At 44.5% G+C, this 17,769-nt stretch overlaps 1 pseudogene; it reads right to left on the bottom strand.

Moving 5' to 3' along the window:
• Positions 1-313: 313 nt before the first annotated feature.
• LOC124023385 overlaps positions 314-17,769 on the bottom strand; it is a 39,870-nt pseudogene continuing 22,414 nt past the window's right edge.

Consider the following 17,769-nt stretch of genomic DNA (forward strand, 5'->3'; position numbering starts at 1 on the left):
ATTACCTTACCCTGTAATCAGTCTATGGACAAGGTACGACCGCAATCCATGCTTTTGTGGAACAAATCCAATGCAAGTCGGTGGTACCGATGTTTACAGCCTTTTTCACGCTTTATGTTCAAATCATATAAGTAACTTAATTGAGCTACACAATTGATTTTAAATAGCCTTCTTTAGAATGATTTGGATGTTCAATAGATCTTTCCTTTCTCTATCTTGTTCAATAAACAAAAAATATGCTCAAAAACAAAGTGCTTTGTAGTCCAGGGAAGTGTCTGGGAAACCGGCCTGTAAAAGTAGGTAGATCAAAACATTAACACTTTGTGTTGTCAAGCATTGGCTCAGATGCTGCACCATCCTCCTCCTTCTCTTTCATCTCTCTGGCGCCACCAAGTGGTAAAGTCTGGAACGTCACCTGGAACACATCCCACCTCTCGGGCAACCAGACCTTATTGAACATCAGCTGAGCCAGCCAGGAGAAACCCAAGATGGCCGCCAGGGCCAGAAGCATACATATGGTCCTGATGGGGAGCGCTGGACATAGACGCCGTCCTCCAGGGTGCATCCAGGGAAGTGGAGGACAGGGGCGAGGTTGAAGATGGGCTCCCCGCAGAGGAGTCTCATCAGGCCCCCTACGAGGTATCCCACCACGGCTCCATAGCCGTTGGAGACCTGTTGGAAGATGAAGAGATTTGTTTTGAAGAAGTGATATTCTAGCCTAGCCTGATGACTCACACTAACTTATTTTTATGCTCTGTCACTTGGTCCTTCTGTAGCTCAGTTGGTAGAGCATGGCGCTTGTAACGCCAGGGTAGTGGGTTCGATCCCCGGGACCACCCATACGTAGAATGTATGCACACATGACTGTAAGTCGCTTTGGATAAAAGCGTCTGCTAAATGGCATATATTATATTACATACTTTAGTTTCAGTGCCATCGTTGAGGTCGTTTGTGGGAATGAGGGGCATTGTGCAATGAGGGTCATTGTGCAAAACAGGGTCATCAGCGATTGGATCAAATCAAATTGTATTTGTCACATGCGCCGATTTCAATTGAAATTCTAACTTACTGCAGGGGCAGTATTGAGTAGCTTGGATGAAAAGGTGCCCAGAGTGAACTGCCTGCTCCTCAGGCCCAGTTGCTAATATATGCATATTATTATTAGTATTGGATAGAAAACACTCTGAAACTCTAAAACTGTTTGAATGATGTCTGTGAGTATTACAGAACTCATATGGCAAAAACCTGAGAAGAAAATCCAACCAGAAAGTGGGAAATCTGAGGTTTGTAGGTTTTCAACTCATCGCCTATCAAATACACAGTGGGATATGGGTCAGTTTGCACTTCCTGCGGCTTCCACTAGATGTCAACTGTCTTTAGAACCTTGTCCGATACTTTTACTGTGAAGTGGGGGCGAAGGAGAGGGGAATGAGTCTATCATGAGCTGACCATGCACGTTCACGTGAGAGCTCTGTTCCATCAAACTTCTGAAGACAATGTAATTCTCCGGGAGGAACATTATTGAAGATTTATGTTAAAAACATCCTAAAGATTGATTCAATACATCGTTTGACATGTTTCTACTGACTGTTATGGAACTGTTTGACATTTCGTCTGCTTTTAGTGAATGCGCTTCGTGACATTGGATTTGTTTACCAAATGCACTAAAGCAGCTATTTGGACATAAATGATGGACATTACTGAACAAAACGAACATTTCTTGTGGAAGTGGGAGTCCTGGGAGTGCATTCCGACGAAGATCAGCAAAGGTAAGTGTAGATTTATAATGCTATTTATGACTTTTGTTGACTCCACAATAAGGAGGGTAACTGTATGGCTGGCTTTGGTGGCTGAACGCTGTTCTCAGATGATTGAATATTGTACTTTTGCCGTAAAGCTTTTTTGAAATCTGACACAGCGGTTGCATTAAGAACAAGTTCATGTTTAATTCTATGTAAAACATGTATCTTTCATCAAAGTTTATGATGAGTATTTCGGTTATTTGATGTGGCTCTGCAATTTCTCTGGATATTTTAGAGGCATTTCTGAACCTGGTGCCAATGTAAAGGTTTTTGGATATAAATATGAACTTTATTGAACAAAACATATATGTATTGTGTAACATGAAGTCCTATGAGTGTCATCTGATGAAGATCATCAAAGGTTAGTGATTAATTGTATCTCTATTTCTGATTTTTGTGACTCCTGTATTTGGCTGGAAAAATGACAGTTTTTCTGTTATTTTGCGGTGACCTAACATAATCGTTTGTGGTGCTTTCGCTGTAAAGCCTTTTTGAAATCGGACACTGTGGTGGGATTAAGACAAAGTGTATCTTTAAAATGGTGTGAAATATTTGTATGTTTGAGGAATTTTAATTATGAGATTTCTGTTGTTTGAATTTGGCGCCCTGCACTTTCACTGGCTGTTGTCATATCGATCCCGTTAACAGGATTGCAGCCCTAAGAAGTTTTAACCAATAATGCAGTTTTGTTTTTAAAGTAAAGAAATAAAAGTAACAAATAATTAAAGACCAGCAGTAAAATAACTAATCAGAGTATCAAAGCCAATTACACATTTTCAAACCGCTGTTTTACCCACATGTGTTTTGGTTCTGGTCCAACCCATCGGTTTCTGGACCAATCAGACGGCCCTGAATGTGTTCACATTCGGTGAAGAATCGGGGAGGTACTTAGATCCAAACTCATTGTGGAGAAGAAACTAACGTCTGTGGGTGTGGCCTAGCGTTTGGCTGGAGCAAGGACTCTGGGTAGCCAGACGAATTATAACCTGGGCCTGTATCCACAAAGCCTCTCTGAGTAAGAGTTCTGATCTAGGATCAGTTTAACCTTTTAGTTCATAATGAATAAGATGATATGAACAGGTTGGGGCCTGAACCTAGATCAGCACTCCTACTCTAAGACGCATTGTGGCTAGGGCCGGTTTGTGCTCTTGCCATCTCCATTGCTGTAGTTGTCAAGCCGACCATTTGGCATGATGTTGAGTGAGTTGGCATGACGACATCACAAACAGACTGGCACTCAGGCTAGTGACACACCACCATGTTTGTGATGCAGGGAAAAGATAAGGCCCACACACACAATATCACCTCTGCATTTTACACACACACACACACACACACACACACACACACACACACACACACACACACACACACACACACACACACACACACACACACACACACACACACACACACACACACACACACACACACACACACACACACACACCTGGAAGAAGAGGACACAGATGAGCTGAGGGAAGATGATGGTGTAGGAGAGATCAGACGCCAGGATCCACAGGGCAAAGGTACTGTTGTGGAGGAGAGTGAGGGCCATCCCACACAGCCCCACCACCACCACTGACACACGGATCACCCACTGTATCTCCCTGTCTGAGGCCTGGAGGAGAGATAGACACAAGATGGAGCTACAGTGGTCAGGACAAATCAAAGATGGAGGCACAGTGGTCAGGACAGTTCAAAGTCAGAGGCACAGTGGTCAGGACAGATCCAAGATGGAGGCACAGTGGGCTGGACAGATCCAAGACGGAGGCACAGTGGGGAGGACAGATCCAAGATGGAGGCACAGTGGGGGGTACAGATCCAAGATGGAGGCACAGTAGGGAGGACAGAGCCAAGATGGAGGCACAGTGGGGAGTACAGATCCAAGATGGAGGCACAGTGGGCTGGACAGATCCAAGACGGAGGCACAGTAGGGAGGACAGATCCAAGATGGAGGCACAGTAGGGAGGACAGATCCAAGATGGAGGCACAGTGGTCAGGACAGAGCCAAGATGGAGGCACAGTGGGGAGGACAGATCCAAGATGGAGGCACAGTGGGGAGTACAGATCCAAGATGGAGGCACAGTGGGCTGGACAGATCCACTACGGAGGCACAGTAGGGAGGACAGATCCAAGATGGAGGCACAGTGGGCTGGACAGATCCAAGACGGAGGCACAGTGGGGAGGACAGATCCAAGATGGAGGCACAGTGGTTATAAACTCTGTAGACGTATGAGATACAGATCCCCCACTGAAACCTCCCTGTGTGTCATCTGGAGAATGGGGGAGACAGACACGAAATGGAGGTACAGCAGTTAAAGGGGTGTGTTCCTCTTCCCCTTGAACAGCCCTGTGGTGTAATACTCAGAGAAGTCACAAGAGCTTGAACAGCCCTGTGGTGTAATACTCAGAGAAGTCACAAGAGGGAGCACGGAGTTAGGCTATATGTCCCAAAAATGCTATTACACTATAGAACCCAATGCAATGTGAATTGAAAAATGTCTTGCCAATGTCCCAAAAATGGATGAAAATGGAAAAAAACACTTATTTATGCATTTAGTGGTGATTTTCTGGTACATGACCTATGACCTAGAACAGGACTAATGAACATAATGGATCATGTCCATTGAGAATGTGTTTCAGTTCTGGACTAGTAGGTTTATTCATCTGCGTCTGGGAAAACAGACCTAAATTCCTTAAGTCACCTCTACTGTATTGAGTATCTAGTCACACACAGATTTGTTAGAACGAGGTGTAAGTGATGGGATAGAACGAAAGCCTGCAGCCAACTCTTTACCTGCGTCCTGATGATGTTCTTGTAGATGTTGGAGGAGAACATGGAGGCGGAGCTGAGCAGGCCAGAGTCCACGGATGACATCACTGCGGCGATGGCCCCGATGCCGATGACGGACACGTAGGGCGGAGCCAGGTGCTGCAGGGCGATGGGGAGCACCAATCCCGTCTCGTTGCGCTCATACGGAGATGGAGACCCGTACGATGTCAGGTTCCAGTCTGGAGACACACCAGGAAAGTGTCAATAAAGTTTGGTCGTTTTGACAGTCACACTTTGATGAAGTCTAAAAGCATAAACACGAGTACGATGTGTATGAGTTATTTACATTCTTTCATTTTGCAATCAGCTCATGTGAGCTGCAGGGAAACCAGATGTATTCAAGGGATCTCGTGCTCCACCGAGAGTAATAACAAACATGCACTCTAGCCACAACACCAGGACACTGCCACTAGACTGGAGTATGTTATGGTTCATGATGTGAGGTAGATGATAGGAGCAGTTTACGGACATCAGATAACAGACAAACCAGTCAACGACACACAACTCTTTTTCTCTGAAACTTTATAACCCCTTTAATACCATTAACATGGAGGTGCTTATATTTGTCCATTATTCTTGAACAAGTGAACATGTGTTTAATTGCTATATTGTAATTATTTCGCCACTATGGCCTATTTATTGCCTTACCTCCCTTATATTACCTCTTTTGCACACACTGTATACAGACTTTATCTATTGTGTTATTGACTGTATGTTTGTTTACTCCATGTGCAACTCTGTAGTTGTTTGTGTTGCACTGCTTTGCTTTATCTTGGCCAGGTCGCAGTTGTAAATGAGAACTTGTTCTCAACTAGCCTACCTGGTTAAATAAAGGTGAAATAAAAAATAAAATGTATTTTTATCTTCATATCCCAACTCCCCCTGAGTCGCCGTTGGAGAGTTGGGGTCAGAGACGACCATTACATCCCTGGAGGGTAAGGGTTTAAGTGCCTTGCACAACAACAGATTATTCACCTTGTCTGCTCCGGGATTGGAACACCTTTTTGTATTTTATTACCTGTGGAAGCGGCTACAGCCCCGACCAGGACAGAGGGGATCCCCAGGATGAGGACCATGGCAGCAGCCGCGAAGCAGGTGACCTGGGCGTTATACGAGGAAGAGGCCGAGAGCGTCCTCTGGTGGAAACACTGGAAAGACAAGCTACCCAACGCCTGAGGAGAGAGTGGAGGAGATGAGGGAGAAGAGGAGAGGATGGAGAAGAAAGGGAGGAGGGGAGGGAGGCAGAGGAGGAGGGAGGCAGAAGAGGAGGGAGGCAGATGAGTAGGGAGGCAGATGAGGAGGGAGGCAGATGAGGAGGGAGGCAGAAGAGGAGGGAGGCAGAAGAGGAGAGGAGGGAGGAGATGAGAGGAGGGAGATGAAAGGGAGGAGAGGAGGGAGGAGATGAGAGGAGGGAGATGAAAGGGAGGAGGGGAGGGAGGCAGATGAGGAGGGAGACAGATGAGGAGGGAGGCAGATGAGGAGGGAGGCAGAAGAGGAGGGAGGCAGAAGAGGAGAGGAGGGAGGAGATGAGAGGAGGGAGATGAAAGGGAGGAGAGGAGGGAGGAGATGAGAGGAGGGAGATGAAAGGGAGGAGGGGAGGGAGGCAGATGAGGAGGGAGGCAGATGAGGAGGGAGGCAGATGAGGAGGGAGGCAGAATAGGAGAGGAGGGAGGAGAGGAGGGAGGAGATGAGAGGAGGGAGATGAAAGGGAGGAGGGGAGGGAGGCAGAAGAGGAGAGGAGGGAGGCAGGAGATGAGGAGAGGAGGAGAGGAGGGAGGAGAGGATGGAGGCAGGAGATGAGGGAGAAGAGGAGAGGAGGGAGGCAGAAGAGGAGAGGAGGGGGAAATGAGGGAGAAGAGGAGATGAGGGAGAATAAAGGGAGGAGGGGAGGGAGGCAGAAGAGGAGGGAGGAGAGGAGAGGAGGAGGGAGGAGAAGAGAGTAGGAAGGGAGGGAGAAGAGGAGGGGAGGATAAGGAGACAGAGGAGAAAGGGAAGATGACAAGGAGGATGACAAGAACATAAAGGAGGTTGTTAGATTGTGAAATGGTAGCAGGTAGAATCGCTGTTAACGTTTGAATCCCTGAGCAGACTAGGTGATAAATCTGCCGAGGTGCCCTTGAGCAAGGCACTTAGCCCTTACGGCTCCTGTAAGTCCCTCTGGATAAGAGTCCCTGCTAAATGACTTCCATTAATAAGTTCTGTTTGTGTTGTTTAAGGAGAAGTAGAATGAGGCCTTGAGTCTCCAGGATGTTTTTTTGTATTGTAGAGTCATGGTGAGGTCGAGGGCTGTTTGTGGTTTTGGGGGACTGTCTGTTAGAAAGCTTGAGACTGGAAACCACAGATAGGCTGCATGGCCTAACAACAACAAGATAAGATGGTGCCAACACTGGTTGAGATTGTAGAAACTCCTGGGTCATGGTTAACACAAGACCATGTCCTTAATGAGGATTAAAGTGTCTGTAGAAACTCCTGGGTCATGGTTAACACAAGACCATGTCCTAACATGAGGATGAAAGTGTCTGTAGAAACTCCTGGGTCATGGTTAACACAAGACCATGTCCTTAATGAGGAAACTCCTGGTTCATGGTTAACACAAGACCATGTCATTAATGAGGGTGAAAGTGTCTGTAGAAACTCCTGGGTCATGGTTAACACAAGACCATGTCCTTAATGAGGGTGAAAGTGTCTGTAGAAACTCCTGGTTCATGGTTAACACAAGACCATGTCATTAATGAGGGTGAAAGTGTCTGTAGAAACTCCTGGGTCATGGTTAACACAAGACCATGTCCTTAATGAGGATGAAAGTGTCTGTAGAAACTCCTGGGTCATGGTTAACACAACATTTACATTTACATTTACATTTACATTTAAGTTACAAATTGGTGCATTCACCAGACCATGTCCTTAATGAGGATGAACGTGTCTGTAGAAACTCCTGGGTCATGGTTAACACAACATTTACATTTACATTTAAGTCATTTAGCAGACGCTCTTATCCAGCCTTACAAATTGGTGACTAGACCATGTCCTTAATGAGGATGAAAGTGCTGTGTCATGTTAGTGGAAAAAACACTTGAATATCTCATGGTATGAGAGGGGGGAGCTTTGATAGGATGTGAGAGAGTGCTGCCATTCCAACGGTACAGGGATTCAGCTGTTGAGTCTCTTTTGCTATTTTACACAACTGAACTTTACTCAAACGTTTTGACTCAATTTGTAATGAACGAGTGTATTGCATATTGATTCCTCCATATCAAGGTGGAGCAAAGAGTTTTGAGCAGTAGAGAAAATAAATGGTTGGAAGATAGAAGAGAATAGTGATATGACTGTAATGTAGAGGAGAGGAGAGAGACTGGTGATATGACTATAATGTAGAGGAGAGGAGAGACTGGTGATATGACTGTAATGTAGAGGAGAGGGGAGACTGGTGATATGACTGTAATGTAGAGGAGAGGAGAGACTGGTGATATGACTGTAATGTAGAGGAGAGGAGAGACTGGTGATATGACTGTAATGTAGAGGAGAGGAGAGACTGGTGATATGACTGTAATGTAGAGGAGAGGAGAGACTGGTGATATGACTGTAATGTAGAGGAGAGGAGAGAGACTGGTGATATGACTGTAATGTAGAGGAGAGACTGGTGATATGACTGTAATGTAGAGGAGAGGAGAGACTGGTGATATGACTGTAATGGAGAGGAGAGACTGGTGAAATGACTGTAATGTAGAGGAGAGGAGAGAGACTGGTGATATGACTATAATGTAGAGGAGAGGAGAGAGACTGGTGATATGACTGTAATGGAGAGGAGAGACTGGTGAAATGACTGTAATGTAGAGACTGGTGATATGACTGTAATGTAGAGGAGAGGAGAGAGACTGGTGATATGACTGTAATGTAGAGGAGAGGAGAGAGACTGGGGATATGACTGTAATGTAGAGACTGGTGATATGACTGTAATGTAGAGGAGAGGAGAGAGACTGGTGATATGACTGTAATGTAGAGGAGAGGAGAGAGACTGGTGATATGACTGTAATGGAGAGGAGAGGAGAGACTGGTGATATGACTGTAATGTAGAGGAGAGGAGAGAGACTGGGGATATGACTGTAATGTAGAGGAGAGGAGAGAGACTGGGGATATGACTGTAATGGAGAGGAGAGGAGAGACTGGTGATATGACTGTAATGTAGAGGAGAGGAGAGAGACTGGGGATATGACTATAATGTAGAGGAGAGGAGAGACTGGTGATATGACTGTAATGTAGATGGAGAGGGAGAGAGACTGGTGATATGACTGTAATGTAGAGGAGAGGAGAGAGACTGGTGATATGACTGTAATGTAGAGGAGAGGAGAGAGACTGGTGATATGACTGTAATGTAGAGGAGATGAGAGAGACTGGTGATATGACTGTAATGTAGAGACTGGTGATATGACTGTAATGTAGAGGAGAGGAGAGACTGGTGATATGACTGTAATGTAGAGGAGAGGAGAGAGACTGGTGATATGACTGTAATGTAGAGACTGGTGATATGACTGTAATAGAGGAGAGGAGAGAGACTGGTGATATGACTGTAATGTAGAGGAGAGGAGAGAGACTGGTGATATGACTGTAATGTAGAGGAGAGGAGAGAGACTGGTGATATGACTGTAATGTAGAGGAGAGACTGGTGATATGACTGTAATGTGGAGAGAGACTGGTGATATGACTATAATGTATAGGAGAGGAGAGAGACTGGTGATATGACTGTAATGAGGAGAGACTGGTGATATGACTGTAATGTAGAGGAGAGGAGAGAGACTGGTGATATGACTGTAATGTAGAGACTGGTGATATGACTGTAATGTAGAGGAGAGACTGGTGATATGACTGTAATGTAGAGGAGAGGAGAGAGACTGGTGATATGACTGTAATGTAGAGGAGAGACTGGTGATATGACTGTAATGTAGAGGAGAGGAGAGAGACTGGTGATATGACTATAATGTATAGGAGAGGAGAGAGACTGGTGATATGACTGTAATGGAGAGGAGAGACTGGTGATATGACTATAATGTAGAGGAGAGGAGAGAGACTGGTGATATGACTGTAATGTAGAGGAGAGGAGAGAGACTGGTGATATGACTGTAATGTAGAGGAGAGGAGAGAGACTGGTGATATGACTGTAATGTAGAGGAGAGGAGAGAGACTGGTGATATGACTGTAATGTAGAGGAGAGGAGAGAGACTGGTGATATGACTGTAATGTAGAGGAGAGGAGAGAGACTGGTGATATGACTGTAATGTAGAGGAGAGGAGAGACTGGTGATATGACTGTAATGTAGAGGAGAGGAGAGAGACTGGTGATATGACTGTAATGTAGAGGAGAGGAGAGAGACTGGTGATATGACTGTAATGTAGAGACTGGTGATATGACTGTAATGTAGAGGAGAGACTGGTGATATGACTGTAATGTAGAGGAGAGACTGGTGATATGACTGTAATGTAGAGGAGAGGAGAGAGACTGGTGATATGACTGTAATGTAGAGGAGAGGAGAGAGACTGGTGATATGACTGTAATGTAGAGGAGAGACTGGTGATATGACTGTAATGTGAGGAGAGAGACTGGTGATATGACTGTAATGTAGAGGAGAGACTGGTGATATGACTGTAATGTAGAGGAGAGACTGGTGATATGACTGTAATAGAGGAGAGGAGAGAGACTGGTGATATGACTGTAATGTAGAGGAGAGGAGAGAGACTGGGGATATGACTGTAATGTAGAGGAGAGACTGGTGATATGACTGTAATGTAGAGGAGAGACTGGTGATATGACTGTAATGTAGAGGAGAGACTGGTGATATGACTGTAATGTAGAGGAGAGACTGGTGATATGACTGTAATGTAGAGGAGAGGAGAGAGACTGGTGATATGACTGTAATGCAGAGGAGAGGAGAGAGACTGGTGATATGACTGTAATGTAGAGGAGAGACTGGTGATATGACTGTAATGTAGAGGAGAGGAGAGAGACTGGTGATATGACTGTAATGTAGAGGAGAGAGACTGGTGATATGACTGTAATGTAGAGGAGAGGAGAGAGACTGGTGATATGACTATAATGTATAGGAGAGGAGAGAGACTGGTGATATGACTGTAATGGAGAGGAGAGACTGGTGATATGACTGTAATGTAGAGGAGAGGAGAGAGACTGGTGATATGACTGTAATGTAGAGGAGAGGAGAGAGACTGGTGATATGACTGTAATGTAGAGGAGAGACTGGTGATATGACTGTAATGTAGAGGAGAGGAGAGAGACTGGTGATATGACTGTAATGTAGAGGAGAGACTGGTGATATGACTGTAATGTAGAGGAGAGACTGGTGATATGACTGTAATGTAGAGGAGAGGAGAGAGACTGGTGATATGACTGTAATGTAGAGAGGAGAGGAGAGAGACTGGGGATATGACTGTAATGTAGAGGAGAGACTGGTGATATGACTGTAATGTAGAGGAGAGACTGGTGATATGACTGTAATGTAGAGGAGAGACTGGTGATATGACTGTAATGTAGAGGAGAGACTGGTGATATGACTGTAATGTAGAGGAGAGGAGAGAGACTGGTGATATGACTGTAATGCAGAGGAGAGGAGAGAGACTGGTGATATGACTGTAATGCAGAGGAGAGGAGAGACTGGTGATATGACTGTAATGTAGATGATATGAGTAATGGAGAGGAGAGAGACTGGTGATATGACTGTAATGTAGAGGAGAGACTGGTGATATGACTGTAATGTAGAGGAGAGGAGAGAGACTGGTGATATGACTATAATGTATAGGAGAGGAGAGAGACTGGTGATATGACTGTAATGGAGAGGAGAGACTGGTGATATGACTGTAATGTAGAGAGAGGAGAGAGACTGGTGATATGACTGTAATGTAGAGGGAGAGGAGAGAGACTGGTGATATGACTGTAATGTAGAGGAGAGACTGGTGATATGACTGTAATGTAGAGGAGAGGAGAGAGACTGGTGATATGACTGTAATGTAGAGGAGAGACTGGTGATATGACTGTAATGTAGAGGAGAGGAGAGAGACTGGTGATATGACTATAATGTATAGGAGAGGAGAGAGACTGGTGATATGACTGTAATGTAGAGGAGAGACTGGTGATATGACTGTAATGTAGAGGAGAGACTGGTGATATGACTGTAATGTAGAGGAGAGGAGAGAGACTGGTGATATGACTGTAATGTAGAGGAGAGAGGAGAGAGACTGGTGATATGACTGTAATGTAGAGGAGAGACTGGTGATATGACTGTAATGTAGAGGAGAGGAGAGAGACTGGTGATATGACTGTAATGTAGAGGAGAGACTGGTGATATGACTGTAATGTAGAGGAGAGACTGGTGATATGACTGTAATGTAGAGGAGAGGAGAGAGACTGGTGATATGACTGTAATGTAGAGGAGAGGAGAGAGACTGGGGATATGACTGTAATGTAGAGGAGAGACTGGTGATATGACTGTAATGTAGAGGAGAGACTGGTGATATGACTGTAATGTAGAGGAGAGACTGGTGATATGACTGTAATGTAGAGGAGAGACTGGTGATATGACTGTAATGTAGAGGAGAGGAGAGAGACTGGTGATATGACTGTAATGCAGAGGGAGAGAGAGACTGGTGATATGACTGTAATGTAGAGGAGAGACTGGTGATATGACTGTAATGTAGAGGAGAGGAGAGAGACTGGTGATATGACTGTAATGTAGAGGAGAGACTGGTGATATGACTGTAATGTAGAGGAGAGGAGAGAGACTGGTGATATGACTATAATGTATAGGAGAGGAGAGAGACTGGTGATATGACTGTAATGGAGAGGAGAGACTGGTGATATGACTGTAATGTAGAGGAGAGGAGAGAGACTGGTGATATGACTGTAATGTAGAGGAGAGAGAGAGACTGGTGATATGACTGTAATGTAGAGGAGAGACTGGTGATATGACTGTAATGTAGAGGAGAGGAGAGACTGGTGATATGACTGTAATGTAGAGGAGAGACTGGTGATATGACTGTAATGTAGAGGAGAGGAGAGAGACTGGTGATATGACTATAATGTATAGGAGAGGAGAGAGACTGGTGATATGACTGTAATGTAGAGGAGAGACTGGTGATATGACTGTAATGTAGAGGAGAGGAGAGAGACTGGTGATATGACTGTAATGTAGAGGAGAGACTGGTGATATGACTGTAATGTAGAGGAGAGGAGAGAGACTGGTGATATGACTATAATGTATAGGAGAGGAGAGAGACTGGTGATATGACTGTAATGGAGAGGAGAGACTGGTGATATGACTATAATGTAGAGGAGAGGAGAGAGACTGGTGATATGACTGTAATGTAGAGGAGAGGAGAGAGACTGGTGATATGACTGTAATGTAGAGGAGAGGAGAGAGACTGGTGATATGACTGTAATGTAGAGGAGAGGAGAGAGACTGGTGATATGACTGTAATGTAGAGAGAGGAGAGAGACTGGTGATATGACTGTAATGTAGAGGAGAGGAGAGAGACTGGTGATATGACTGTAATGTAGAGGAGAGGAGAGACTGGTGATATGACTGTAATGTAGAGGAGAGGAGAGAGACTGGTGATATGACTGTAATGTAGAGGAGAGGAGAGAGACTGGTGATATGACTGTAATGTAGAGGAGAGACTGGTGATATGACTGTAATGTAGAGGAGAGACTGGTGATATGACTGTAATGTAGAGGAGAGACTGGTGATATGACTGTAATGTAGAGGAGAGGAGAGAGACTGGTGATATGACTGTAATGTAGAGGAGAGAGAGAGACTGGTGATATGACTGTAATGTAGAGGAGAGACTGGTGATATGACTGTAATGTAGAGGAGAGGAGAGAGACTGGTGATATGACTGTAATGTAGAGGAGAGACTGGTGATATGACTGTAATGTAGAGGAGAGACTGGTGATATGACTGTAATGTAGAGGAGAGGAGAGAGACTGGTGATATGACTGTAATGTAGAGGAGAGGAGAGAGACTGGGGATATGACTGTAATGTAGAGGAGAGACTGGTGATATGACTGTAATGTAGAGGAGAGACTGGTGATATGACTGTAATGTAGAGGAGAGACTGGTGATATGACTGTAATGTAGAGGAGAGACTGGTGATATGACTGTAATGTAGAGGAGAGGAGAGAGACTGGTGATATGACTGTTATGCAGAGGAGAGGAGAGAGACTGGTGATATGACTGTAATGTAGAGGAGAGACTGGTGATATGACTGTAATGTAGAGGAGAGGAGAGAGACTGGTGATATGACTGTAATGTAGAGGAGAGACTGGTGATATGACTGTAATGTAGAGGAGAGGAGAGAGACTGGTGATATGACTATAATGTATAGGAGAGGAGAGAGACTGGTGATATGACTGTAATGGAGAGGAGAGACTGGTGATATGACTGTAATGTAGAGGAGAGGAGAGAGACTGGTGATATGACTGTAATGTAGAGGAGAGGAGAGAGACTGGTGATATGACTGTAATGTAGAGGAGAGACTGGTGATATGACTGTAATGTAGAGGAGAGGAGAGAGACTGGTGATATGACTGTAATGTAGAGGAGAGACTGGTGATATGACTGTAATGTAGAGGAGAGGAGAGAGACTGGTGATATGACTATAATGTATAGGAGAGGAGAGAGACTGGTGATATGACTGTAATGGAGAGGAGAGACTGGTGATATGACTATAATGTAGAGGAGAGGAGAGAGACTGGTGATATGACTGTAATGTAGAGGAGAGGAGAGAGACTGGTGATATGACTGTAATGTAGAGGAGAGGAGAGAGACTGGTGATATGACTGTAATGTAGAGGAGAGGAGAGAGACTGGTGATATGACTGTAATGTAGAGGAGAGGAGAGAGACTGGTGATATGACTGTAATGTAGAGGAGAGGAGAGACTGGTGATATGACTGTAATGTAGAGGAGAGGAGAGACTGGTGATATGACTGTAATGTAGAGGAGAGGAGAGAGACTGGTGATATGACTGTAATGTAGAGGAGAGGAGAGACTGGTGATATGACTGTAATGTAGAGGAGAGGAGAGAGACTGGTGATATGACTGTAATGTAGAGGAGAGAGAGAGACTGGTGATATGACTGTAATGTAGAGGAGAGACTGGTGATATGACTGTAATGTAGAGGAGAGACTGGTGATATGACTGTAATGTAGAGGAGAGACTGGTGATATGACTGTAATGTAGAGGAGAGGAGAGAGACTGGTGATATGACTGTAATGTAGAGGAGAGGAGAGAGACTGGTGATATGACTGTAATGTAGAGGAGAGACTGGTGATATGACTGTAATGTAGAGGAGAGGAGAGAGACTGGTGATATGACTGTAATGTAGAGGAGAGACTGGTGATATGACTGTAATGTAGAGGAGAGACTGGTGATATGACTGTAATGTAGAGGAGAGACTGGTGATATGACTGTAATGTAGAGGAGAGGAGAGAGACTGGTGATATGACTGTAATGTAGAGGAGAGGAGAGAGACTGGTGATATGACTGTAATGTAGAGGAGAGACTGGTGATATGACTGTAATGTAGAGGAGAGGAGAGAGACTGGTGATATGACTGTAATGTAGAGGAGAGACTGGTGATATGACTGTAATGTAGAGGAGAGGAGAGAGACTGGTGATATGACTATAATGTATAGGAGAGGAGAGAGACTGGTGATATGACTGTAATGTAGAGGAGAGGAGAGAGACTGGTGATATGACTGTAATGTAGAGGAGAGGAGAGAGACTGGTGATATGACTGTAATGTAGAGGAGAGGGAGACTGGTGATATGACTGTAATGTAGAGGAGAGGAGAGAGAGACTGGTGATATGACTGTAATGTAGAGGAGAGGAGAGACTGGTGATATGACTGTAATGTAGAGAGAGAGAGACTGGTGATATGACTGTAATGACTGTAATGTAGAGACTTGTGATATGACTGTAATGTAGAGAAGAGGAGAGACTGGTGATATGACTGTAATGACTGTAATGTAGAGACTTGTGATATGACTGTAATGTAGAGGAGAGGAGAGAGAGACTGGTGATATGACTGTAATGTAGAGGAGAGGAGAGACTGGTGATATGACTGTAATATAGAGGAGAGGAGAGAGAGACTGGTGATATGACTGTAATGACTGTAATGTAGAGACTTGTGATATGACTGTAATGTAGAGGAGAGGAGAGAGACTGGTGATATGACTGTAATGTAGAGGAGAGGAGAGACTGGTGATATGACTGTAATATAGAGGAGAGGAGAGAGAGACTGGTGATATGACTGTAATGACTGTAATGTAGAGACTTGTGATATGACTGTAATGTAGAGAAGAGGAGAGAGAGACTTGTGATATGACTGTAATGTAGAGAAGAGGAGAGACTGGGGATATGACTGTAATGTAGAGGAGAGGAGAGACTGGTGATATGACTAATGTAGAGACTGGTGATATGACTGTAATGTAGAGGAGAGAAGAGACTGGTGATATGACTGTAATGTAGAGGAGAGACTGGTGATATGACTGTAATGTAGAGGAGAGGAGAGAGACTGGTGATATGACTATAATGTATAGGAGAGGAGAGAGACTGGTGATATGACTGTAATGTAGAGGAGAGACTGGTGATATGACTGTAATGTAGAGGAGAGACTGGTGATAGGAGTAATGTAGAGAGAGACTGGTGATATGACTGTAATGTAGAGGAGAGGAGAGAGACTGGTGATATGACTGTAATGTAGAGGAGAGAGGAGAGACTGGTGATATGACTGTAATGTAGAGGAGAGGAGAGAGACTGGTGATATGACTGTAATGTAGAGGAGAGACTGGTGATATGACTGTAATGTAGAGGAGAGGAGAGAGACTGGTGATATGACTATAATGTATAGGAGAGGAGAGAGACTGGTGATATGACTGTAATGGAGAGGAGAGACTGGTGATATGACTATAATGTAGAGGAGAGGAGAGAGACTGGTGATATGACTGTAATGTAGAGGAGAGGAGAGAGACTGGTGATATGACTGTAATGTAGAGGAGAGGAGAGAGACTGGTGATATGACTGTAATGTAGAGGAGAGGAGAGAGACTGGTGATATGACTGTAATGTAGAGGAGAGGAGAGAGACTGGTGATATGACTGTAATGTAGAGGAGAGGAGAGACTGGTGATATGACTGTAATGTAGAGGAGAGGAGAGACTGGTGATATGACTGTAATGTAGAGGAGAGGAGAGAGACTGGTGATATGACTGTAATGTAGAGGAGAGGAGAGAGACTGGTGATATGACTGTAATGTAGAGGAGAGGAGAGAGACTGGTGATATGACTGTAATGTAGAGGAGATGTAGAGAGAGACTGGTGATATGACTGTAATGTAGAGGAGAGACTGGTGATATGACTGTAATGTAGAGGAGAGACTGGTGATATGACTGTAATGTAGAGGAGAGAGAGACTGGTGATATGACTGTAATGTAGAGAGAGAGACTGGTGATATGACTGTAATGTAGAGGAGAGACTGGTGATATGACTGTAATGTAGAGGAGAGGAGAGAGACTGGTGATATGACTGTAATGTAGAGAGAGACTGGTGATATGAGGAGAGACTGGTGATATGACTGTAATGTAGAGGAGAGAGAGAGAGATATGAGAGACTGGTGATACTGGGGATATGACTGTAATGTAGAGGAGAGGAGAGACTGGTGATATGACTGTAATGTAGAGGAGAGACTGGTGATATGACTGTAATGTAGAGGAGAGACTGGTGATATGACTGTAATGTAGAGGAGAGACTGGTGATATGACTGTAATGTAGAGGAGAGGAGAGAGACTGGTGATATGACTGTAATGCAGAGGAGAGGAGAGAGACTGGTGATATGACTGTAATGTAGAGGAGAGACTGGTGATATGACTGTAATGTAGAGGAGAGGAGAGAGACTGGTGATATGACTGTAATGTAGAGGAGAGACTGGTGATATGACTGTAATGTAGAGGAGAGGAGAGAGACTGGTGATATGACTATAATGTATAGGAGAGGAGAGAGACTGGTGATATGACTGTAATGTAGAGAGGAGAGACTGGTGATATGACTGTAATGTAGAGGAGAGGAGAGAGACTG

The sequence above is a fragment of the Oncorhynchus gorbuscha genome, unplaced genomic scaffold (genome assembly GCF_021184085.1).
Source record: "Oncorhynchus gorbuscha isolate QuinsamMale2020 ecotype Even-year unplaced genomic scaffold, OgorEven_v1.0 Un_scaffold_1624, whole genome shotgun sequence".
NCBI classification, from domain to species: Eukaryota; Metazoa; Chordata; class Actinopteri; order Salmoniformes; family Salmonidae; genus Oncorhynchus; species Oncorhynchus gorbuscha.